The following is a 25,358-nucleotide window of genomic DNA, read 5'->3' as shown; positions in this document are numbered from 1 at the left end:
AACATTGCTAAACTAATTTTTATTTATTATTTTTTTTTAATTACGTAAACATTTACTCATCATCACCTTTATGTCTGGCCTATTTGGCCTCACTTTCCTGACTTTCATCACTTTCAGGTCTGGGCCTATCGTGCCAACTCTTTGGGTTGTCTTTATTTTTCGCAATTTTATTCATCTTCACTTTTCTAGCATTCATTCGTCATTTTTATCTAATTAATCATTCTAAACACTAATTTATTTGATTTAGCGTAGATTTATCTTAGGAAATGTGCTACCGCAAGTTCCAGACAATCTGAACACATGCACGCACGCTACCGCTTCCCCCTGTCTCGTCTCTGTCATTTTGTTTCGTCCTTGTTTCTCACTGACGTTTTACTTAACTGTATCCAATTATATTGCATTTAATATTCACATTTTAGTATCGTATTTATAATCAAAAACATAGTGAATTATAATCTTATGCATTGTTTACATTCAAATCAGCTGATCAACCCTGCCTAGTCCGTCGTCAACCTCAATTGTCGGATCAAATAATTCCATTATTAATAAGACATGCTACCTCCAATGCACGATATTTTATAGTTTTTAGCTCTGTGGTGCTTGATTATACAGCGTCAAAAGAGATTTAGCAAAGAAAAAAAAATTTCATTTATTAGAGAGAGAGAGAGAGAGAGAGAGAGAGAGAGAGAGAGAGAGAGAGAGAGAGAGAGAGAGAGAGAGAGAGAGAGAGAGAGAGAGAGAATCATTTGTATTTCTCTCTCACTAAATATTCTATTTCGTTTTGGAAGCATTATTGCATTTTCGAGATAATTTTCTTATCACCTGCTTTGTCTTTAGCTTTGAGACCCATGGTAAATAATAAAATAGACAAAATAACACGAAAAATAGACAGAAATACAACGAACTACACAACGAAGCGTTAAGGATGCAGCAACAACAAACAAACAGACCGAACACCATCTATCAGTCTCCTATAGAACTATCACATCGCAAAATCGTATCTCAAATATTTCGTTGTATATCAAAGCACATATTTTCAAAAATTTTCTGTTGTATCTCAAAACATTCGTATATTAGGGCAATCGTATGTCAAGGTTCCAGTGTATTCATTTTAATATTACTGTTCTTAAAATATTTTATTTGTCCTTTTTTCCTTTCCTCAATGGGCTATTTTCCCTTTTGGAGCCCCTCGGCTTATAGCATCCTGCTTTTCCAACTACGGTTGTAGCTTAGCAACTAATACAGTAATAATAATAATAATAATAATAATAATGGGGGCATATTCCAGCTCCTAACGTTATGAGCTCTAGATCCCTTCTATTAGATGGATTGGGATTCAATGTCTGGTTCACGACCTTGCGAATCCTAGCCTAGAACGTATTCTTGGTGATTCTTCTTTGACCTTCCCCGGGCTGACGAAGAGTGCCGAATACTCGGGGCTGAGCTACTGTAACTTCCTTGAGGTAGGACCTCAAGTTAATCCTTTGCATATTAGCCATTAATGTGGACCACAGACCAAGGTACGAAGGACTTCCAATCCGAAGAGCTTGAAACAGGGGTTCAAGCTACCTAGAAAGAAGTCAATATTACTGTATTCGATTCCTCGTCGTGAATGGGACGTTGAGGACAACCCATGAGGTACACCCACTCTCTTGGCCAAGGCCAACGAAACAGGGGACTTGTTTCCTGAAGGAAGTCTTTTCCCGCAAACAGGAGAAGAGACCAACTCTTTCCGCAAGTAGGGAGAACGCTGAACAGAGGGTGGAGGAGGGAGTCTCCCTCGTAAGGGGAGTACATAAATTCAAAATTTTGTCGGAAGAATCCCCCCGAAGGGGAGACCAAAACAGGCGAAGGAAAGTCTTTCCCGTGGATGGAAAGAGAGACCAACATCTGCTTCCACTGTAGGTGATTCTTCCTGAAGTAGGAAGATTCCATCTGAAGGAGATTTAAAATATGGTAGCATTCATGCTCTGACCAGAGCCCTGAGGACTTGTGGTACCATATGTGGCCTGGCTACCCCTTTCTTTGATGCATCCATAGGAAGCGTCAAAACCATGAAAAACGAGGGCGGCTACTTGGATGAGGGTCTTATCTGCTAACCTCATTACCAAGCCCATCTCTTGCTCTGATCTCGTAGAGAAACAGAGAAAGGGAAGATCCCTGTTCCTGAAGCACTTGGGATCTGGTTGTTCCTGAAGAGGTTGGATTCAAAGGAGACCAATGAGGGCTTGGAGAACCTGCAGAAGCTTCTGCAGGCTGATGTTCATGTCTATGGATACCGGTACTATATCCGATACAGATGTCGGGTATCTCATGAGATTTACTCTAATCATCAGATTATGGTAAATTCGAGGCATTGTCTCGGAAGAGCTCGCAACTGTTGGGATCAGCCAGTCTTTGTCCAAGGGTTGACGAACAAGACCGAGGTTGGGCGTATAAGTCTCTCTGGAGAGAATTCCAAAAGCACGCAGGATGCCGACAACCTCTGGTGTTTTCAGGAGGTAACCCATCCAAGGGTTGACAAGATCCTCCGATGCAGACGTAAGATCTTAGAAACCAAGTTGCTATAGCTGTCGCGTAACCCAATGCTGAATTTAATCTCCCAGAACAGAGGGAATGATAGAGGGAGTAACCACACGTGGTCATGTCTCCCGACGCAGGCAGAGGAGCAGATTCAAGTAATCTGCCTACACAGCCGTGTCCTAAATCCGATCCACTGCTGGCACCTGCGTAACTAGCACAGGTCCTATCCATGCAGAATCGGCTCGTAATGTAATCAAATACCATAATGTGAAACAAGGGAGGAGGTACAGGCAGAAGCAGCAGCCTCATCCTTGAGACGCACAGCACATAAGCCACTCTGTCGTAGGAACGAAGTGTAAGCGAAAAACGTACATTCATGAAGGATGAACGTCTGCGGACGTGCCGATGACTGGAGAGTCTATGAAGAAGTCTGGCCACATATATACAGGTTTTTCGAAGTTCAGAGAAGGAGATGACAACCTCGGGAACCGAAGAAACCCTGCTTGTGTGAAAAACAAAGTCCAAGAGGCGAGAGGGATATTAAAGTGACAAGGTTACCCCTTGTCCATTACCCCGGCTGTCGATGGAGAGTGCTGGGTTAGGTTCGAAGAAGGAAATTTGTGCTAAACTCCAACTCCATGTGAGAAAGGCTTCCGAAGCAATGCAACCCTGAGAGAGTGGGGGAAGATGATCTATGTCGTTCAGATGAGGGTATTCTCTGATGACTAGAAGTAAGAGTGTCTCACAAGAAGCAAAAGATTCAAGGAAGTGAGGGTCTAAGTCAGAACAGACTGCCACGGAAGCAACTTTACCCCAGAAGGCAAAGTATCTGGAGGAAAATCCGTCAGGCGCTGGAAATGGTTGCTGGTATGGACAGCCACCTAGAGGAAAGTTGACTACTGACGATCCTGAGCAACTGATTGATGATCACAACCCAGCGAACGGCGAGCAAGCAAACGATGAACTGGCGAACTGCAACTGGCGGACGGCAATTGACGAACGGCAAGCTGGCAAACAACGAGGTGACGATCAGCAAAATGGCGAGCTGGCAAACAACGAGCTGACGATCAGCAAAATGGCGAGCTGGCAAACTGAGATCGGTTATCTGTTAACTGGTGAACTGGTGATCGACAAGCTGGCAAACGGCGATAAGAGAACAGTGAGCAGGCAAGATGCAAGCTGGAGAACGGCAATTGGCGAACAGCGAAAGACAAACGTCGAGCTGGCGAACGGCGAAATGAGTCTGCTGGACGAGACAGAATGACAGTGGGCCTGGAAAGGGAGCGTCTAGCAGGTTTCAGAAAAGGAGTCTCTGGGGAGGGTCTCACTCACGAATGAGAGAAAAACTCCTGCAGGAGATACCTGCCTCAGACTTTCTATCTCCCCCAAAGGAAGAGTCGGCTCAGCAAGGGGAGAGCGCGTGTGGAATTCTCCTAGCAGGCAAGGAGGTTGCAGGACAGCAGCTGATGAAGGGAAGTTCTCCCTCGGAAAGGGGAGCAGCCCAAGCCCCGGTAGAGGTAAACTCTTCCTCGGAAGGGAAAGTTGTCCGCCAACGGGCATCGCTCTCTACTTCCGATCAACAAGTACAGAATTGTTCAAGTTGAAGGTTGGCATGGAGCACTACCTGGGAAACGTGGCCAAAGCTGGAGTCACCCTGAATGAACCCAGTCTGCCTTTGCCTTTGTTTCTACGTCATGATATCAGGAACGGAAACTTTCAGTGTACTGCTCTCCAGTAGCTCTCGGTGCCTCTGTGAGCAGATGCAGAGGGCCCGGAACCAATCTGCACGTTGCCACAACAGAACTACTAGAGTCATCAAGAGCTCTTGAGATGCCCTAACTTTGTTTAAGAGCCTCCATACTAGGCCAAAGGGGGAACATGTAGATGTCTATTGTCCCACAGATGTTGGAAGGCATCTTGCCAGACTGCCTGGGGATCTAGTACTGGAGAGCAGTACACCGGAAGTTTCCGGTTTAAGGACGTCGCAAACAGGTCAATCGTCGGCGAACCCCACAAAGTCAAAACTTTGTTGGCTATCTGTTGTTTCAAAGACCATTTGTAGCCTACTATCTGAGTCTTCCTGCTCAGATTGTTTGCCAGCATGTTCTACTTGCCTAGGATGAAACGGGGTGAAAGGGCTACCAAGCTGTTTTCCGTCCAGTTGAGGATTTCCACAGCTAGTTGGCAGAGGTGCCGTAAAATGTTCCTATTTGTTTGTTTGTGTGTGTGATACCACTGTAGTGTTGATGCTCCTCAGCACTACAGAGCACCCTGAAAGGAGGTGATGAAATTGCTTGAGGGTGAGAAAGGATGCTAAAATATCCAGGAGTTTTATGTGGCACTGTCACTCGGATTCCGACCAAAGCCCGGATGCCGTAAGGTGAAACAGGTGAGGCCCCCACACTTCTTTTGATGCTCTAAACCAACTGGCAACAAGGTGATCGGTGGGTCGAAGAGCTGACAGCAAAAGGTCTTCAGCTACCAATGTAGAGAACGAATGCATAGATGTCTATTGGGAACCAACTTCACAAGGGAAGTTAGGTGTCCTAGCAGCCTTTGCCAAAGGCCTGCCGGCAACTTGTCCCCCTAGAGAAAGGGTTGAGCTACCTCTCTCAGCCTCTTTTCTTTCCTTGGATGGGATTTTCATCTTTTGAGAAGGTTGCAGGTGCAACTTTTCGTAACTTACCAGGATCCCCAGATCCTGCCAAAAGGCGAGAAGTCTGTCTCAATAGAGAAGGGTCTCCCTCAAGTCTGCTAGAATGGGTATCGGGAAGTACACATCTTTGGGGTCTAACGATATCATGAAGTCCTACGTCTGATGGTCTGTCTGTACGTCTGAGCCGTCTCCATCTTGAACGAGGGTTTGTTGAATAAACTTGTTCAAGGCTGAGAGATCGATGACTGGTCTTCAGCCTTCAGACGCATTTCTACAAGAAATAACCGACTGTAGAAGCCTTGGGACCATTCTGGGGTCTCTTGGAGAATGTCCTTCGCTTGCATGGTCTGAACATATGTCCAAAGGGCCTATTCCTTCGGGGATCCCTTCGTGTAGGAATCTGACATCGTCGAATGGAGGGTCAGAGGAGGGCGAGACAGTGTGAACGAGACAATGTACCCCTCGCTGAGTACGGGGATTAACCAAGGTTCGGCTCCATGGAGCATCCACCTCTGCCATCTGCTCTTCGGGCATATCCCTACCGGTAGACTGGTCAGGGGAATGCCCTCCCTAGTCGGATTGTTGTCGTTTACCTCTCTTACCTCCCTTGCCCCTCTTTGAGCCTTTAAATTGAAAGGGCCCTTTGGGACCTTGGGGTTGCGCTACCTGTTTCTTCTGCTGTAAACTCTTCTTCAACCCCTCGTACTTCATTGGAGAAGATCTTTGCGGTGGCAGGACCGTGGAGTAAGGGCGTGAGGCCATGGCTCTATGGAGGAGGGAATCTTGGCTCGCTTTCCTCCATCTGTCTACCACTACCTCAATGTCCTCCACGTTGAAGAGGGAGGGACTGTCCATCGAGGAGTTGCTTACAGTAACCTCATCGCCTATCTTTTTGGTACCTTCCATTGGAATTTTGAGACTACCAGGTCGCGTCACCTTAAAACCCAGTTGACCAAATGGCTCACAATGTTCTATACTATGAACTCCAGGGTTCTAGCTCCTGAAAGGAGGAAAGCCAACAAAGCCTCCCTCTTCTAAGGAGTAGAGAGGTCTTCGTTCTTGATGAGGTAGCCCACAGTTCCTCGAGTCACCTCAAAACCTAGTTGACCAAATGGCTCACAATGTTCTATACTATGAACTCCAGGGTTCTAGCTCCTGAAAGGAGGAAAGCCAACAAAGCCTCCCTCTTCTAAGGAGTAGAGAGGTCTTCGTTCTTGATGAGGTAGCCTACAGTTCCTCGAGTCACCTCAAAACCTAGTTGACCAAATGGCTCACAATGTTCTATACTATGAACTCCAGGGTTCTAGCTCCAGAAAGGAGGAAAGCCAACAAAGCCTCCCTCTTCTAAGGAGTAGAGAGGTCTTCGTTCTTGATGAGGTAGCCTACAGTTCCTCGAGTCACCTCAAAACCTAGTTGACCAAATGGCTCACAATGTTCTATACTATGAACTCCAGGGTTCTAGCTCCAGAAAGGAGGAAAGCCAACAAAGCCTCCCTCTTCTAAGGAGTAGAGAGGTCTTCGTTCTTGATGAGGTAGCCTACAGTTCCTAACCAGTAGTAAAGCCATAAAAAGTGTTGCAGAGAGCACTTTGCAACCCGTTCCATGTTGACAGTCACCAGCAGAGAAGTACACTGGCAAGGTCACAAGTTTGGCCAGAGAAGAGTTCCGAGTCAATGCCAGAATCACTGGATCCAACGGTAGAGGTAATGGATTATCCTCCACGATCTCACAATACTATCCTTCCTCTGCTGTACGTACGGAGAAGGAGGTAACCAAGAGGGGTCAACTGACCGGAGGGACTGTGATGCTCCCGCCACCTAGGCATGAGCCTCTTCTTTGCCAACTTAACCCCCCTTGACCAAGGTAAGGCTACCCTAGTCTTGGTGGGTCTTGGGGCGTCATGGAATAGGTCCAGGACCGTGTCCTTGCCCTTCGTTAGAACAGAACTTGATCCGGTTTCCCTAGATAATAGATGTTCCTTATGCAGGAGGACTTGCAGAAAGAGATGGTCTGCATCTTTCTGCTCTACAAGAGAGATCTTGGGGCAGGTGGATACCGGCAGCACCCCTTCAGAGTGTTCTAAACCTTTGTCGAAGGGTTCCTCCTCCTCTGAGCTAGCACCCACAGCAGCCCGGGGAGGGTCGAGGTCCTTGTCAGAGTTCCTTCTCGCACAGGAATGAGCTCTTGGAGGCAGACCACTGTGGTCCGGTCTTACAGAGAAAGACGTTGGGGCCAACTGATGTTGCCTTTGAAGTTGACGCTCACCCATAAGAGTGCTAATTTTCGGGGATGGTCTTATTGTTGTTCCTTTCTCGTGGACAGAGGTTAAAATCCACAAGAAAGGAAGAACTCTCCTTCCTCTACATCTCGTTAGGCCCTGCACCTTCAGAGGGAGCGGGAGGAGGAGCCTCTGCCACCGTAGCAGGAGGCTCAGGCCAGTCCAGTTCTACAGGCGACTCAATTCTCTGCTCGTTCATGGATGAACTGTCCCCTGCCAAAGGGGTATTTACCCTTTGATTCCATTTCCTCCTCTGCAGGAGGATAGGAATCATCCGCATCCTCTCCCAGATAGGATCCTGGCCAAAGGACACCTTGGTATTTGGATACGTTTGATACCTTGCAGACACCTAAGGAGAAAAAGGCCCGGGGGAAGCACAAGGAGGAACCTGCATAAAAAAAGCTACTGTGTCTAGGATTAGTAAGGCTATCACTCCCTTTAGAGGAATTAAAAGTCTCTAAAGGAATGGTGGGAATGTCCGGGGGAGGAACTGTCGGCGGATGATTGGTTGACCTGGAGACAGCCTACTTCATTGCCTGGACAAGGTCCAGAAACCAGGGAGCATCTTTCGAGAACTGTACTGTTCCCGATTAAGCCCCACGAGCCTGTTTCCTTGGCTTAGATGGAATGCCAAGGAATGCACAATAGAATGTTGACTTGTGCCCTTCCCTATGGTCAACATCCCTCGGAAAGTGGGTGCCATCCGCATGTCTGATCAAACGATCGGTCTGCGCAGGTAAAGCTACTTCACCTTGCAAAGAAACATGCTGTTCCTCTCACAAGGTAGACCGAAGGCGAGGCAAACACTGGCGAGGCAAGAGCTGATAAGGTGCGCTTGTGCGCACACCCCTCTCAGTGTGCAGAGGTAAGGTGTAATCTACCTGTGCTTGCCTGTCTACCTGCACGTAGAACACAAAGCACGCTAGCGAGGTAGAACTCACCTGAGCTGTAGACATTGCTTTTTGCGAGTGTGAGTCCTGATGGAAAGACTCTCCCCGGAGAGCAATACGCATAGCTGAGGTAGAGCGCACACCTTCGTCAGGCAGATGAGCTCGCCCGCCCACCTCGCTAGGTGGTAGGATGTGCAACGCTGTGCATGTCTCGTCCACTACTTAGGTTAGCCCGATCCTAGGCTAATACGTCATGGAGAGAAACTCTCCTGCTTCCTTTCCCGTAAGGTCGAGGAAGGTCAGGCAACTGCTGAGCGCTTGGGCAGAGCAGAAAAGCAGATTCTACCTCACGAGAGGTAGAAACCGAAGGCACAAACTCCCGAGAGTTTGGACTTACATAGTGATGAACGCTATGTTGTGTCCTACAGACAGGACAGCAAGGAGGGATAGGAAGCAACTGCCTGTCCCCCTCGTCGTCCATCTCCGAAAAGCTGTACTCCGATGAACTGGAGCGGGACATGGATGAATCCAATGCCCTTCAGTGGAATCCACTTGGGGAGACAACTCAGGAGAAGGCTGTCTCTCCCTTGGGCAGGAAGGATGATCAACCCCTTTAGCCCGTCAGCAAATCTCCCCGGGAATGAAAACACAACTGAACAGAGGCTAGTGAAAGGAAGCTCTCCCTCGGAAGGGAAGGTTGTCCAACACCTGGAGGTAGACCTCCAGGCACCTCACTCTGTTTCCCCTCTATCTGAGCAAACCCAGACAGAAAATCTGCATCATGAATTGCCCTTGGAACATAGCCAAAGCTAGTCCAAGGGTTCACCCCAGGGGGATCCCCGACAAGTCCCTATGAGGAATAATTGTCAGCAACTGCTCACGCCTGCTTGCCGAAGCAGAGCGAATGTTGGGGCGAGCATGTGCTAAGGTCAAGACAGTAGGGTGTGCATGAGACTCTTTCAGTCCTCAACCTACAGTCTCGAGGGGAAAGGTAGGAATCAACCACCAGGGAGGATGATTGCTAACAGTGCACACCCAACCGCAAGACCTCTTGTAAGCTTTCCTCGCACGGGGAACCCGTGAGCCTCAAGGAAGGCTACAGCAAATGCACAGTGTCATCAGAAAGTGACTCCCCTACAGCAGCAACTGCTTCACTTGGGGAAGCAACGGAAGCCCCCGGAATGTACGGTTGTCCCGGAATCAAATGCGCGCCACTCGTGCCCAACCGACCCCCAGGGGAAGCCAACCAAGCAGAACCAACATGGCGAGGTCGAGCTAACAGAGTTCGATGGCGAGGTTTCTTCCCTTTCGAAGATAACCCCGAAGTGAACAAACTCCTCTGAGCCTTCTTCCTCCAACGCCTGTTAAACCTCGTCCACTGGTAGGGCAACCACTCCAAACATACCTGGCACGGAGACTCCTACATGCAGAAGTGGCCCCTACATGCAGGGCAGAGACCGGGAGTAATCGCCTCCTTTGCCGTCATGAAAGTGACGCAATGGCACCCTTCGCTGTAGTGCTGGTGTGAGCAGGGTGGTTGGTCTATCCCCGCTATCTCCTCCTCTAACTAGTGAAGGGTAGTTACACCTCGCAAAACCTTTAACGGGTAGTTTCAGCTATCACTAAAATAATACTGTACTCGTAGGTAAAGTGTGTAAGGTTTGTACACTGTGCTGTAACAATTATGATTCGTCTTATCTTCAATAGTTTTAATAATCTCAATTGCTAACATAATGGCTGATAGTTTGGATGTAAATACTAATGTTTCACTGTGTAATGAGAGTTGATTAAATTCGTCTAAGGACACTGCAGCACACCCAGCACCCATTGAAAATTTAATGCTTTCAGTTTAAATAGATTAAAGAGGTCCTTTCCTTTCAATATGTTCCAACTTCCGAGGCATGTTGTTCACGGTGACTAGGAGTATAACTATATTTCTTTGACATATAATTAAGATGAGAGCTTAGTTTTGTTTTCTTTATTCTCTCAATATTCCACCTGATAATATTAGAGATGGCCTGTACACCATGAATTGGTGAACTGTTAGGCATTAATATGCATTAATGCATAACAGGTCACCAATTTGCATTGGGGTATTTCCTGATATTCTAAACACATATTTTTGCCATGATATTATGCAGCTTTTTATTGCCTTGTTTCTAAATTTAGCAGATATCTTATTCAAATATCATTCTAATACACTAATTTCTATTGCTATATCAACCAGTTTATTAATTGCATTTCCAATCTTTCTACTTTTCTACCAATTGAATACTTTTCCTTAATCAGTTCGTCCAGTGTATCCGACCACCAATGTACCGAGGGTTTCACTGGTCGAGCTCCTGTCAGAGGCACAGTTTTGTCAGCTGCTTCTATGATGAAATCCGCAAAGAATTCATTTGTTTCATCATGATATGTTATTTTCATTAGTAAAATAAATTTTTGAATATACTTACCCGGTGATCATATAGCTGTCAGCTCTGCTGCCCGACAGAAAAACCTAAGGACAAAATACGCCAGCGATCGCTATACAGGTGGGGGTGTACATCAACAGCGCCATCTGTCGAGCAGGTACTCAAGTACTCCATGTCAACACAGAACCAATTTTCTCCTCTGCCCACTGGGTCTCTATTGGGGAGGAAGGGAGGGTCCTTTAATTTATGATCACCGGGTAAGTATATTCAAAAATTAATATTTTACTAATGAAAATAACATTTTTCAATATTAAACTTAGCCGGTGATCATATAGCTGATTCACACCCAGGGGGGTGGGTAGAGACCAGCATTACATGTTGACATTATATGAGCTAAGTATTTTGTATTTCATTTTAGCAGTTATTCAAAATAACAAACATAAAATCAATAAGTACCTGGTAAGGAAGTCGACTTGAACAATTACTCTGCCTTTTTAAGTACGTCTTCCTTACTGAGCCTCGCGATCCTCATAGGATGCTGAGCGACTCCTAGGAGCTGAAGTATGAAGGGTTGCAACCCATACTAAAGGACCTCATCAAAACCTCTAATCTAGGCGCTTCTCAAGAAAAGACTTTGACCACCCGCCAAATCAAGTAGGATGCGAAAGGCTTCTTAGCCTTCCGGACAACCCAAAAACAATAATAAAACATTTCAAGAGAAAGATTAAAAAAGGTTATGGAATTAGGGAATTGTAGTGGTTGAGCCCTCACCCACTACTGCACTCGTTGCTACGAATGGTCCCAGAGTGTAGCAGTTCTCGTAAAGAGACTGGACATTCTTAAGATAAAAAGACGCGAACACTGATTTGCTTTTCCAATAGGTTGCGTCGAATATACTTTGCAGAGATCTATTTTGTTTAAAGGCCACGGAAGTTGCGACAGTTCTAACTTCGTGTGTCCTTACCTTCAGCAAAGCTTGGTCTTCCTCATTCAGATGGGAATGAGCTTCTCGTATTAACAGTCTGATAAAATAGGATAAAGCCTTCTTTGACATAGGCAAAGATGGATTCTTAACTGAACACCATAAAGCTTCAGACGGGCCTCGTAAAGGTTTTAAAATAGAACTTAAGAGCTCTTACAGGACATAAGACTCTTTCTAGTTCATTTCCAACCATACGATAAGTTTGGAATATCGAACGATATTGGTCAAGGCCGAGAAGGCAGCTCGTGTTTGGCTAGAAAACCAAGTTGTAGAACATGTAGCCGTTTCGGATGAGAATCCGATGTTCTTGCTGAAGGCATGAATCTCACTGACTCTTTTAGCTGTGGCTAAGCATATCAGGAAAAGAGTCTTAAAGGTGAGATCTTTCAGGGAGGCTGATTGTAGCGGTTCGAACCTGTCTGACATAAGGAATCTTAGTACCACGTCTAAATTCCAACCAGGTGTAACCAAACGACGCTCCTTCGTGGTCTCAAAAGACTTAAGGAGGTCCTGTAGATCTTTATTGTTGGAATGATTTAAGCCTCTGTGACGGAAGACTGATGTCAACATGCTTCTGTAACCCTTGATAGTGGGAGCTGAAAGAGATCGTTCTTTCCTCAGATATAAGAGAAAGTCAGCTATTTGAGTTACAGAGGTACTGGTCGAGGATACGGATACTGACTTGCACCAGTTTCGGAAGATTTCCCACTTTGATTGGTAGACTCTAAGGGTGGATGTTCTCCTTGCTCTAGCAATCGCTCTGGTTGCCTCCTTCGAAAAGCCTCTAGCTCTCGAGAGTCTTTCGATAGTCTGAAGGCAGTCAGACGAAGAGCGTGGAGGCCTTGGTGTACCTTCTTTACGCGTGGCTGACGTAGAAGGTCCACCCTTAGGGGAAGTGTTCTGGGAACGTCTACTAGCCATCGAAGTACCTCGGTGAGCCATTTTCTCGCGGGCCAGAGGGAAGCAACTAGCGTCAACCTTGTCCCTTCGTGAGAGGCGAACTTCTGCAGTACCTTGTTGACAATCTTGAACGGAGGGAATGCATATAGATCTAGATGTGACCAATCTAGTAGAAAGGCATCTATATGAACTGCTGCTGGGTCCGGGATTGGTGAGTAAAATATTGGGAGCCTCTTGGTCATCGAGGTTGCGAAGAGATCTATGGTTGGCTGGCCCCAGGTGGCCCAAAGTCTCTTGCATACATCCTTGTGGAGGGTCCATTCTGTTGGAATTATTTGATCCTTCCGACTGAGACAATCTGCCATGACATTCAAGTTGCCTTGGATGAACCTCGTTACTAGTGAAATATCTAGACCTTTTGACCAGGTGAGGAGGTCCCTTGCGATCTCGTACCATGTCAGAGAGTAGGTCCCTCCTTGCTTGGAGATGTACGCCAAAGCCGTAGTGTTGTCCGAGTTCACCTCCACCACTTTGCCTTGAAGGAGAGACCTGAAGCTTTTCCAGGTCAGACGTACTGCCAGTAGCTTCTTGCAGTAGAAATGCATTGTCCTTTGACTCGAGTTCCATAATCCCGAGCATTCCCTACCGTCTAATGTCGCACCCCAGCCTACGTCCGATGCGTCCGAGAAGAGAACGTGGTTGGGAGTCCGAACAGTCAGGGGAAGACCCTCTCTAAGGTTGATACAGTCCTTTCACCAAGTCAGACCAGACTTTATCTTTTCGGAAACCGGGATCGAGACCGCTTCTAGCGTCTTGTCCTTTTTCCAGTGAAAACCTAGATGGTATAGAAGAGGACGGAGGTGTAGTCTTCCTAGTGACACAAATTGATCCACGGATGACAGTGTCCCTACCAGACTCATCCACAGCCTGACTGGGCAGCGTTCCTTCTTCAGCATCTTCTGGATGGATAGCAGGGCTGGGGGTTGATCGTCTTGTTCAGCAACGTCCTCATCAGAGGGTTCCTCATCCGAAACTGATGAGGAAACGGCAACGGAGTGGGCAACGTCTGACTCGCTGAATCCGGTCGCACTGGTGGATGCGTGACGGAGCCGGACGCAATATCATGGTACTGCTGCACAGTCTGTGAACTGTCAACAACCATGGGGACGCGAGGAAGTACAGCGTCAACCCGAAACTGTCTAGACTGTCTGGGTTGTGCAGTCAACACCCTACCGGGTTGCTGAGGTTGACGCACTGCGTCACAACAAGTCACCTCTGCTGGTTGTTGAACGTCTTCCTAGTGACACACTGAACGTCAACAACCACCTCCGAGCGTCGCTTAACGTCAACGTGCGACTGGCAACCCACACTGGGTCGCATCGGTGGAGGAACCACCTCAACTGGCAGACGCGAGTAGGATACCTCAGCTTCAACAGGGCGCACAACCAACCGGTAGGAAGGTTGTTGGCCAGAAGGTTCTTCTCTGTATTAAGTCCTCTATCAAGGACACAAGCTTGGACTGCATGTCTTGCAGCAAAGCCCATTGAGGGTCTACGGGAGCAGGTGTGGCAACAGACGGGGTTAGCGACTGAAGCGGAACCATTTACCATCCCTGGAAGCCTTGTTATGTGTGACATAATAGTACAGCAAAACTTCAAAGGCTCGACAAAAGTTGAGAAGTTGACCTGTAAACAACTGGAGCGTCTCCTGGCTAGGCGCCTGGGCGAGTCTACCAGAATTGAGAAGTCCACCTGGGCAGAGGCATGAACTCCCAAGCCGAGAACTTCTCTCGTGTCCTATCAGACTCTCGCTCTATAAGCCAGTTAAAAAGAAGGGAAATCAAAAGGCTGTATCCCTAAAACTCCTCCTGGTGCAAAAACCAGTCGCCTAGCCAACGTAACGCTCTCTAGGAGAGCGAGAGAGCACTAGCTTAACAACAACGGCTTCGAAGTAGCTAGGCCTAGTGTAAGTTCTGACGTGAGACGAACGAGGAGCAGCAGGACATACAGCACTGGTGCATTAGCAGCAGACCAGAAGGCAACGTTATGTAACTGCTTGACAGTCTGTGAACTGTCAAAAAACTGAACTGTCAACCACAACAGGTGCGTGAGGACATACAGCACTGGTGCATTAGTAGCAGACCAGAAGGCAACGTCATGTAACTGCTTGACAGTCTGTGAGCTGGCAACAACCAAAGCTGTGTGGGGAAGCCTCAACTCCTGACTGACTAGTCTACTGCGGGCGAGTGGCGGTAACCACAGTGGGTTGCGGAGGCTGACGCACCGTGTCAAAACACGGCAGCTTAACTCCACCCTCCTGTTGTTGTGGTAGCACACGCACGTCAACGGAGGGTTCCGTGCGTCTGTGAACGTCAGCATGCGTCTGGCAGGGTCGACTGCGCATGGGTGGAGGAGCTCTCACAGCTGGAGTGTGGGAGAAAGCAGCCACAGCGTCTGCTGGGCGCACAACCGTGGTAGGTTGTAGGCTAACGGGTGCAGCGTCAACCTTCTCCGCACGATACTCCTGCAAAAAAGATGCTAACTGTGTCTGCATAGACTGTAGCAAAGACCACTTAGGGTCTACAGCAGCAGGTGCGGCAACAGACGGTGTTACTGCCTGTTGCGGTACCGCTTTACCTCTCTTAGGAGGTGTGCAGTCATCGGAAGACTGCAGAGAGTCCGAACTGACCCAGTGGCTACACCTGGGCCGTTGGACTTGCGCGGAAGAGACCGACTTGCACTTAATAAGCTGCGAGACCTTGGTCCAAGGTTTCTTACGAGAAACCTCTTCCGCAGACGAGAAGTAAATGGGCTCTCTCGTCTTTGTGTGGGTGGGGCGATCTTGGGTAGATACGCCCGAAACCACGGAGGGAAAAACGTCTGTTCGTTGATCAAGGCCTGACGAACCCATAAGTCGTTCGACATTACTTCTCCCCTGGGCTTGGGAGCTTGCAAGAGGTCCCGGACTAGGTGAACGACAGGCACGAACAGACGAACCCTCGGACGCAACACTGTAACACTTTGCGCATATCACTTTATCACTTCGATTTTCTGTTTTGCACTTATTTCACTGAAATCGAAACTTTTACTGATTTCTACCTGAAACACGCAATCCTACCCTTCATTAAAAGGTAGTAATTGCGAAAACAGTCGTATAATGCAACAGAAAACATATATAAAGATAAAGAATTCAGTGGCTGGGAAAGAGACTAAACACTAGTTCAAATAAACTACGTTTACAATCTCTCACCGCACATAGCCTGGGAACAAGAATAAAACCCTAGAAACGTTTTACCTTCTTCCCCGTACAGCGACTAGAGAGGAGAGTAAAACGAGAACAACGTTACCCGCTTGAACGAAACGTTTTTTCTCCTCTCTCTCCCTCCGTCTCTATCTCTCTCTCTCTTTCTCTCTTGATTTCGCACCTGAGAGAAGAGCCCAATTATATATCGTCAAAACATGTTATTTGCTAAAGGAAAAAACTGAAAGGTTTTCCAAATAAAAAGTTCCTTTAATTTAGAATTTAAACCATTTAAGCTAAGAAAGAATGAACGAAACGCCAGAATCGGTTTACTCTTACTGCAAAGTGAAACCGTGATACACTCTCTCTCTATCGTAACGATAGAGCGCATGTTGAACGTCCTGAACGTCAACAACTGCGTAGACTAAAAAACTAAACGTTAGTTCATCTTTGAAAACAGTACGAGACTATCAAAGAAATTCTTTCATAAAACATTAAATTTAAAAAGTTTTAAATTCTTTAAAGGTTAAATACGATATAACGGGCTCAACGTTGATTAACTTCGGTTCCAAGTTAGGACCGTCTACTATCAGGAAAGGTCGCATATAAACAAAACATAAAAATTTATTTTTATATGTTTATAATAAATGGAAAGTTAATCGAAGAGGCCTAATAAAGGCGGAGAGATATAAAATATATAGATCTATAACGTGTTAAGCAAAATTACTAAAAACCTAAACACACTTCCGTCTAAGGGAAGGGTCGGCCATTTAAAAGTGAAAGAGAGTCCATACTCTCTTTGTCACCATAATTAAATCTATCCAAAACGAGTTCAAGTTTTGAAATGAAGATAAAACCCCTGCATAGCGAAAGCTCAAAACTGGAATAGTGCACTTCACCAAATAGTTGTGAAAACAAATCCAGTTAGTAACAGCGTATTTAGTAGGTCTTGCCAGTGGCACGACAGAGAGAAAATTGATTCTGTGTTGACATGGAGTACTTGAGTACCTGCTCGACAGATGGCGCTGTTGATGTACACCCCCACCTGTATAGCGATCGCTGGCGTATTTTGTCCTTAGGTTTTTCTGTCGGGCAGCAGAGCTGACAGCTATATGATCACCGGCTAAGTTTAATATTGAAAATTTATGAATAATTGAATGGGGTCCTTGACTTGTATAAAGTTTGAACTTATCCCAGTCAGATTTACTTATGTTATAACGCTGAGTGAAAGGACTTGCTGTACATCAGAATATGGTTACTAATGTAGGAAAATGGTCGGTGCTATAAAAGTCGTCGAGGATGTACTATTCAAGTCTATCAACAATATGGTTGGAACAAAGAGTCAAGTCCATTGAGGAATAATAAGTGCACACTAGTTGTTCAACCTTGGAACCATTTGTATCAACACCAACACAATTAGTGTCTCAAAGGGGATTGTGTGCATTGAAGTCTCCAATTAATAGGAAATCTTCTTGCATATCTAGGAGTTCTTTGGATAGAGTTTGCTAAATAATCGTTATTATTCACATGTTCTTCAACTCCTTAAGTGTTAAATATCTTAGCATTTTAAGTTATTTTATTATGGATGTAATCAATGAAGACTACTTAGTTGGTAGAAATTACTGTGTACAAATTGGAAACTCTTATTCATCATATGAACCCTTAAACAGAGGGGTACCCCAGGGGAGTGTACTTGGCCCAATCTTATTCTGCAACTATACTATTGGTCTATCAAAAATACTACAAAGGCATGGTGTGAACATCAAACTATTTGTGGATGACACACAATTTTACTTCTCCATAAATGATATAGATGACACTACTGAAACTCTAAACTGAATCCCTGATAGTGTCAGAGAATGGATGACATTTAACCAACTAAAATTAAATGAGAACAAAACTGAATTCATGGTGGTGGGTAAGAGAAACAGCGTGAGAAACTTGGGTGATATTCAAATGAACATAAATAATGACTCAGTGCCGATATCTAGTAAAGTTCGAGATCTAGGTATATTTCTTGACTGTAACCTGTCTCTAAATGCTCAAATAAATAATGTAATAAAAACTGCTGGTTATCATCCAAGAAATATTGCGTTTATAAAAAAGTACCTGGACGAAAATTCTGTAAAGAAACTTGTGATAAACTGTGTTATTACCAGGATTGACTATTGCAACTCCATCTATTACAATTTACCAAAAGTGCAACTTAAGAAATTACAAAACATAATAAACAGAGGAGCAAGACTGATAAAAGGTGTCCCACCTAGAGAAAGGATCACCCCTATACTAAACGATTTACACTGGCTGCCAATTAAAGCGAGAATTGAATTTAAAATATGTACAATAACCCACCAAGTTATCAGAACAGGTCGTCCAAAATACTTAAAAGAATTGCTACATATTGCACAGCCAACGAATCGTGTCGACACGAGAATAGTTACAGATGGCTGCAAACTATTGGAACCTAGATATATGTCTAATGTAGGCTCCAGAGCCTTTAAATATGCGGCCCCGAGACTGTATAATAAGCTCCCACGAGACATCTGAATGATTGAAGACATTAAGGCTTTTAAGAGGATACGGAAGACTTTCTTATTTCAAGTCATACAACAGTGACGATTTAACAGTAAATGAACAATGCGCGATATGAAACGTTAAATACTCTGAACGAACAAGGTAAAACAACAGTGAAGGTTCTGTAGGGAGTGGGGTTCCCCTGCTCTATGGGACTGGAAAAGCAGCCGTCAAAGTAAAGTAATATATCGGAAGATAACGTTTTTGAGGCTGTGGATTTTCATGTGACGGGAGAAATTAGCAATCTTAGCTTTGGAGGAATCATATTAAGTAATGTAAACCTAAAAATCTTGCTTATCTTTTCACAGCTTTAACTTCTTTCTTTCAATCTTTCCAAAAGGTTTCAAAAGACTGAATAAATGTTCATATTGCGAGCAATTCCTGCACAATACAAAACTTGTAAATTTTCATTTTGACTGACGGATATTCTATTCCCCTGGCATTCTTGGGTAGTGCCATAGCCTCTGTACCATGGTCTTTCATTGTCTTGGGTTAGAGTTCTCTTGCTTGAGGGTACACTCGGGCACACTATTCTCTCAAATTTCTCTTCCTCTTGTTTTGTTAGTTTTTATAGTTTATATAGGAAATATTTATTTCAATGTTGTTACTATTCTTAAAATATTTTATTTTTCGTACCATCCCTTCCTCACTGGGCTATTTTCCCAGTTGGGGCCTCTGGGCTTATAGCATCCTGATTTTCCAACTAAGGTTGTAGCTTAGCAAGTAATAATAATAATAATCAGGGAAAGGTGGAATAAATGGATCCAGTGTATAAACACTGGAGGTATTGGTTTCCACAGAGTGATCTTTTTTTATCCTTAAGTCGTCAACAGGAAGGGAAGAAATGGCTACAGCAGAGGAGTAGAGTCAGGAAGACTTTCATTACCGGCACTAGCAGAAGTCGTCAACACTGCCGCGTGGTTGTCAGCATATCGAGGGGATGTTTGTTTGTGTTTGTTCATCCTGCTTGAGAATATTAACAAAGTATTATGCGTTGGAAAGGATATTTACATTCTCCATCATTGGTACAGTGCGAGCATACTTCCCAGATGGTCCACTCCATACCCTACCTGTGGGATAGAACCAAAAACAGATACAGAGGCACAACTGTAAGCTAAACCAGCCTGTTAGGACTAAGGCCATGAAAACATAAAATCATCCCCCCTGTATCTGTAATGGTGAACTTTCAGTCAGAAGCCAAGAGTCCCACGCCCAAGAATTGGATCCCCCTGGATTGCAATGACCCAACTCTTGAGATTAGTTCCACCAAAGAGGACCAAACCATCTTCGGAATGGCTGACGTCATACAATGCTCTCACATATAGCTTTGAATGCAAACACCTCCAAACCGTGATCCCTTCTCTCATTCATCTATGCAGGCAGGAATAACAAATGTGAAAATATCCTCTCTATTTAAGAGAATAAATAAAATAAAAAATAACTAATAGTAATACTGTATTAATATAGAGGTCCAGTCTCGGTTTGTTCTCTCATAACTGGGCTTAGCAGTATGGTTGAACCTGCCAAGGTGGATGATCACCCCTCCGCCATTGCCCGTCCCATCACTGAGACTCTCAAGCCCCTATACTTTGACAAAGTCCTGGACCATCAGAGGGGACCGGAGCAGAGAATGCACGGGCTACCGAAGTAGAGCTTGCATGCAGCTCTCTACGAGACTGTAAATGAGAACTGAAGGTATCGCACAGACCTTCGTCAGCAACATGAGCTCACCCTCGCACCTCATTTGTTGGAAGGGTGCACGACCATGACTGTCTCACTAGACTAGTGTCTAATTGCCCACGAGTCAAAGCTACATGTAGCAAGGCACGAACACTCGCCAACGTTCCAGCAAGAGCTAGATGAGCAGACTTAAACGTGCCAGCATTAGGAATCGCAGAAGGATAGTGTGATCCTGTGTGTGTGCGCACAGCAGGAAGGGTAGGAAGAAACCCCAAGCATAGGGCACCAAGGTCCTGGCTTAACAAAACTAGAAAAGTTCTGTTGTGACCTGCGGACACAACGACGAGGGGCCGAGAGACTGAACACAATCTTCGGACCCCCTCATCGTCTTGCTCTGCAAAGCAATGCTACGAAAGGCTGGAAATAGGCATGGATATGTCTACCACTCATTTCATAAAAGCCCATGGAGGCAACCGCTCAAGAGAGATAAGTCTCACTCGCGAACGAGAGAAGTGCTCACCTTTAAGAACAGCGACTTGGTTTGTCATAACTTGTAGACACTGAGCGTATTGGGTTATAATCTACGAGCTGATACGAATCACCGTCAGACTCTGGGTTAGTGGCACTTTGCTTTCCCGAATGGAATCTCTGAAGAGTACTAGTCTGCACTTGCTCTTGTTCCTACCCCAAAGCGACATGAACAAAGGGTGAACAAGCAGTTGTGGAGGTGGCTACAGGAAAGGGCAACAGAGACTCTGCCAGTACATTACCTTTGGAGTCTCGGAGAGGAGGACCGAAGTTAACCTCGGAGAAAGCAGGTGTGTTCTTCCTCTGCGTCCCTACCTGAATCAGGTCCTATAGCCATTTCTTTGAAGGGGGACCCACAATCCCTAAGGAAGGCCAAAGTTGTCGAAGATCATCAACACAGACATTCTCCTTCGGTGGAATGCGGGGGGAAGAAGCGGCGTCCTCTAAACCCAAGGGTTGTCCAGGGGCTCAAACGTCTATCGCTCTAACCTGACTGTCCTCCAGAGGAGAACAAGTGAGCAGAGTCACCGTGGAGGGATTGAGCCGACGGAGAAGGAAGTCAGAGTAACTTCACCTTCGAGGAAGACCCTGAGGGAGTAGAATCCCTTGTGGACTTTTTACGCTGCCTTCCAAATCTCACCCACTCGGAGGACAGCCACTGCCAACACTCATTTCAAGAGACCTCTGCAAGCAGGACAAAGGGAATGGGGATCGGTGTCAAGGGCGGACATGAAGGTGCTGCATTGGCGACCTTCACAACCAGGACAAATCTGCATGACGAGATCCACAAAAAACCAAGCACACCTGAAAAGAGAAAGCAAAGAAAGTCAAAAGCCAGTTTGTTAATGGTAGAGAGAGAGATATTATGTCTGCACTCCACCGAGTCAAAAGCAAAACTGACGGTATAGTACAGGTGTGTGTGTGAACAGGGTAGCTGCTACTACCTTCACACTAACTAGCGGTCGGTATTTATAGCTCGCTAAAAGTCTTATGGTTAGTTTCTAGCTACACCAAAAGTATATTTCCTATAAAGAGCAAAAGGGTTTGTATGGAGTGTCGGAACAATTCACACCTTCAATTCATTATGGGATACAAAACGCGTATTTCTTAAACCAGCTTGACGCAAATCCCTTCTCCGTATAAGCGAAACTTTTCTCTCCCCTTGGTACGTACCAAGTTGCCCAATTGAAATCAAAAGTATAATGTTATGTAAGGCTTTGGTTTTTCATTTGCATGAATGTAGTATTGATCTCTGAAGTGTCTTGAAACATGAGCTAACCATTAATCTACCAGTTACCAACACAGTTACAATGCTACTCACGGTATTTGGCCAGTGGGATTCCTAAGCAAGTCTCGGGGATATCTTGGGATACTCTTCCCTTTGGGTATCTTCACCATTCATCACCTAGAAAAGAAGCAAATCACAATATAAATTGTATATATTGAATCATAAACATTACATTCATATTAAGACAAATTTAGAGGCAATTTGTATTTTTCCTAATTATACAAACCTTGAGCTCTTTACTTTCGATATATTACTTCGGCGAAAGTAATATATCCAGCTTGGAAAATGAGCCTGACAGAAGGGAGGAGGAGGAGGAGAACTCGGAGAGCTGAGAAGCAATCTTACGTCGAGCACTCTTTAGACCCTGAGATCAGGGCAAGACTGCACTGGACTTAGTGGGGCTTTTGAGTGCCGTAGACACGACCTAAGACTGTGTCTTTGCCCTCCAGAGGAGCCATTTCTAGGTCATACAACCTGTTGAGGGCCTTCATCAAAGTCAGAACGTGCCATAAGGCGTGAACTGACTTCTGTTCTCCTCCTGAAGCAGGGATGGCAGTGAATTCTCCGTCATCCACCGCAGGTAACTCGTCCCGGAGGGGGTCGTGGTCGGGTTTAGGATGGCTGACTGTCCTGACCCCCTCTGCGGGTCCAATTGTCCTCGAAGAGGACTTAGGCAACGTCTTGGTGTCCTTAGACTCCTTACGAGGAGAAAGATAGGTTTCCAGCATTGAAAGCCTGAATGGGGCAGGTCCTCCTCTAAAGATCGTAGGGGAGAGTCTAGAATGGACTCCTCCTCACGTGATACTCTCGGCAACGGTGATGATAAGCCAAACGAGCGGAGGAAGGAGAACCGGAAAGGTTCGACCTTGTCCTTGACGCCCTAACTGGTGGTAGCTTTACCTTTGACGAATCGGTGACTTCAGGAACTCCTCTTTTCCTCTTCCTTTTCCTTGGTCTGCACAATTTTCCCACTGATCCCAACCATAGATCTCTTGGTTGAGGATCTCTATAGCTGAGATGGAAACTTGAAACCCGGAGAGTCTCTCTACAGAGACCCCCTTCGTAAGTTCCTCCAAGAAATGGTGAAGATGAAGCGCCAGGAGAGGCTCATCAAGGACCTCGTAATACTTCCTCTGCTGGACACCCGGAGGTGGGAGGAGTTTCGAGGACGAGCCCGAACGAAGGGAACTGGAGGAGTCAGAGAACTGGGTAGAAACATTCTGCCAGGCACTCATCAGTCTCTGAGACCAGGGCAAAGTCACACTGGACTCTGGGGGCTTCTGAATGCAAAAGACAAGGTACAGGACTATGTTCTTTGCCTCCTGAGGACCCATCGCTGGATCTGCTAATCCATTGATGGACCTCACGCATGCTAGAACTTGCCAAAAGGCATGCTTTGACTCCCTCTGTTCCGCTCCAGATAAAGGACTGGCAGCTGGGTCGCAGTCTTCCACTCACGAGACATCGTCTCGAGATGGGGCGTGGTCGATGTCGAGGGCGGATGTGGATTGTTTGACGCCCTCTGCGGGTCTAGAAATCCTCGAAAAGGACTTTGGCCGAGTTTTCGAGTCTTTCGACTCCTTCCTTGGAGGGAAGAAAGTCTGAAGGACGGAAGTTTTAGCTGGAAACAGCTTCTGATGGTCACCCATAGAGGGAAGACTGGACTCTTTTACGGGTTCCAAACCACTCTGCATTCTCGCGGGACTTCCTCGATGAGGGAAGGCCAGAAAGAGTCTGATATGGACTCTTCCCTACGAGAATACTCCGATTGGGTCAAAGAAAGTGGAGCAGGAGGGCGAGGAGAAGTGAGAATAGCAACACTTGACCTCCCCTTAGAAGTTCTGATGGGGGTCAGTCTCCCAACACAATCTGTTCTGTTACTTGCCATGAAGTAAGGGTGTGGTAGGGACTTCTTTATCCAATTATACCATAAAATGTAATTTCCTAATTCATAACTGGGCTTCTCTTTGAAGTAGCTTTTGATCCTAGATGACGCTACTTCGTTGGGGACTCCTCTCTTCCGTTTCAGGGTAGAGGAAGAAACCGCAGTTTCTTGTCTGGAAGGAACCGTGGATCTTCATCTTGGGTCCGAAGATGTAGAGAAAGACTCCTCTAGAGGAATCTTTGGAGTTCCCAAGGGCCGAGCAGGTGGGATACCTGCCATAACGGCTTGGGTAACTGCCCTAACCAAGGCTCCAAACCACGGTTGCTGGCCGATGGAGGCGCTGTCAAAATTTTCACATGAAGGGAACGTCGAAGAGGGACCCCGAACAGGAGTCTCGTCTGCAAAGAAGGATGTGGGATCGTTGTCTCCTTTCGAGAAACAGGAATCTGTCAGGCGGTGGTCTTTTAGGAATTTTGAATTCCTGAAGCTTGACTTTTTCTGGTCTCCCCGGTGAAAGCGATGTTCTGCGTTTGTAGGGAAGAGAACGATGAAGGGGAAACTTCTGTCTCTCGGGAAGTTCCAGAGCTGGGGAAGTAAAAGGCCTAGCAAACCATTCCTATCGTGGTTGATGATGCTCCAAGGAGAGTTGGAGGTCTGGTGAACGCTGGCACTGATCGGGGACACGATCAATGATCTGTTATGCAGCAGAACCACGATCACGCATACTCGTCTGTTGGTGTGACTGAGCGTCAGAAGATTGTCTGGGCGATCGATGCGTCGGCGTTGACGAGCAGCGCGCTGCTGACGTTTACTTCCCTCTTTGGGAAAGCAGCGAGTCATTGGGGAACAACGATGTGTAGCCAAAGAAGGCTGTCTCGCTGGCGAGGACCGACGAGTTGGCGAGGACTGACGTGCTGGAGAGGAGCAAGCAACAGGTTGCTGGCGAGTTGGCGATTGACAAGTGGTCAATCGGCGAGTCGGAGATCGGCAAGCTGGAGATCGGCGAGCTGTAGGTTGGCAAGCAGACGATCGACGAGCTGTCGAGCGGTGACTAGAAACAGGGATGTGACCCTTGGAAGGACGAGCAGTCACAGAGAAGATCGCGAACAGATCCTAGAAGGCGATCGACGAGCAGCAGGCAAGCCCGACGGCAAGTCATTGAAGTTCGATGATGAGTAGGAGATGTGGAGAACACAGCAAGGCTGGTGAACAATGAGACCGCAGCATGTCCAAAGAGACGGGTGAAGGTCATGAACCAGACGAACCAGGAGGAAAATCCTCCGAAGAAGACTGTTGCCCATATGCTGAAGAGCCAAACAAACGTCTCTTTCCTTTGAGGCGAAGAGGAAGACGGGCTCGGTGAGGGTAACGACCACAAGGAAGAGCCTCTGCAGGCGCAGGTTGATCAGCAAGCTGATCGTCAGAAGGCCTCCAAAGAGAAGTCTCTATGGGTGATCTCTCTCGTTCCGCAGGAGAGACATGCCTTGGACTTTGCTCCAACCCCGAAGGATGGTCGACGA

General features: G+C 46.3%; 1 protein-coding gene across 1 annotated transcript in view; it reads right to left on the bottom strand.

Moving 5' to 3' along the window:
* The window catches only part of LOC137619178 (zinc finger protein 721-like), a 177,023-nt gene that overhangs the window by 92,186 nt on the left and 59,479 nt on the right, over window positions 1–25,358 (bottom strand). The window contains exon 3 of the mRNA XM_068349363.1: window positions 21,987–22,070. The gene's annotated coding sequence lies outside the window, so the exon portion shown is untranslated. The remainder of the gene's footprint in view (window positions 1–21,986; window positions 22,071–25,358) is intronic.

This window comes from Palaemon carinicauda, chromosome 25, assembly GCF_036898095.1.
Source record: "Palaemon carinicauda isolate YSFRI2023 chromosome 25, ASM3689809v2, whole genome shotgun sequence".
Classification (NCBI taxonomy): domain Eukaryota; kingdom Metazoa; phylum Arthropoda; class Malacostraca; order Decapoda; family Palaemonidae; genus Palaemon; species Palaemon carinicauda.
Note: the sequence above shows the minus strand (reverse complement) of the source record. Positions and strands in the feature narration are given on the sequence as shown.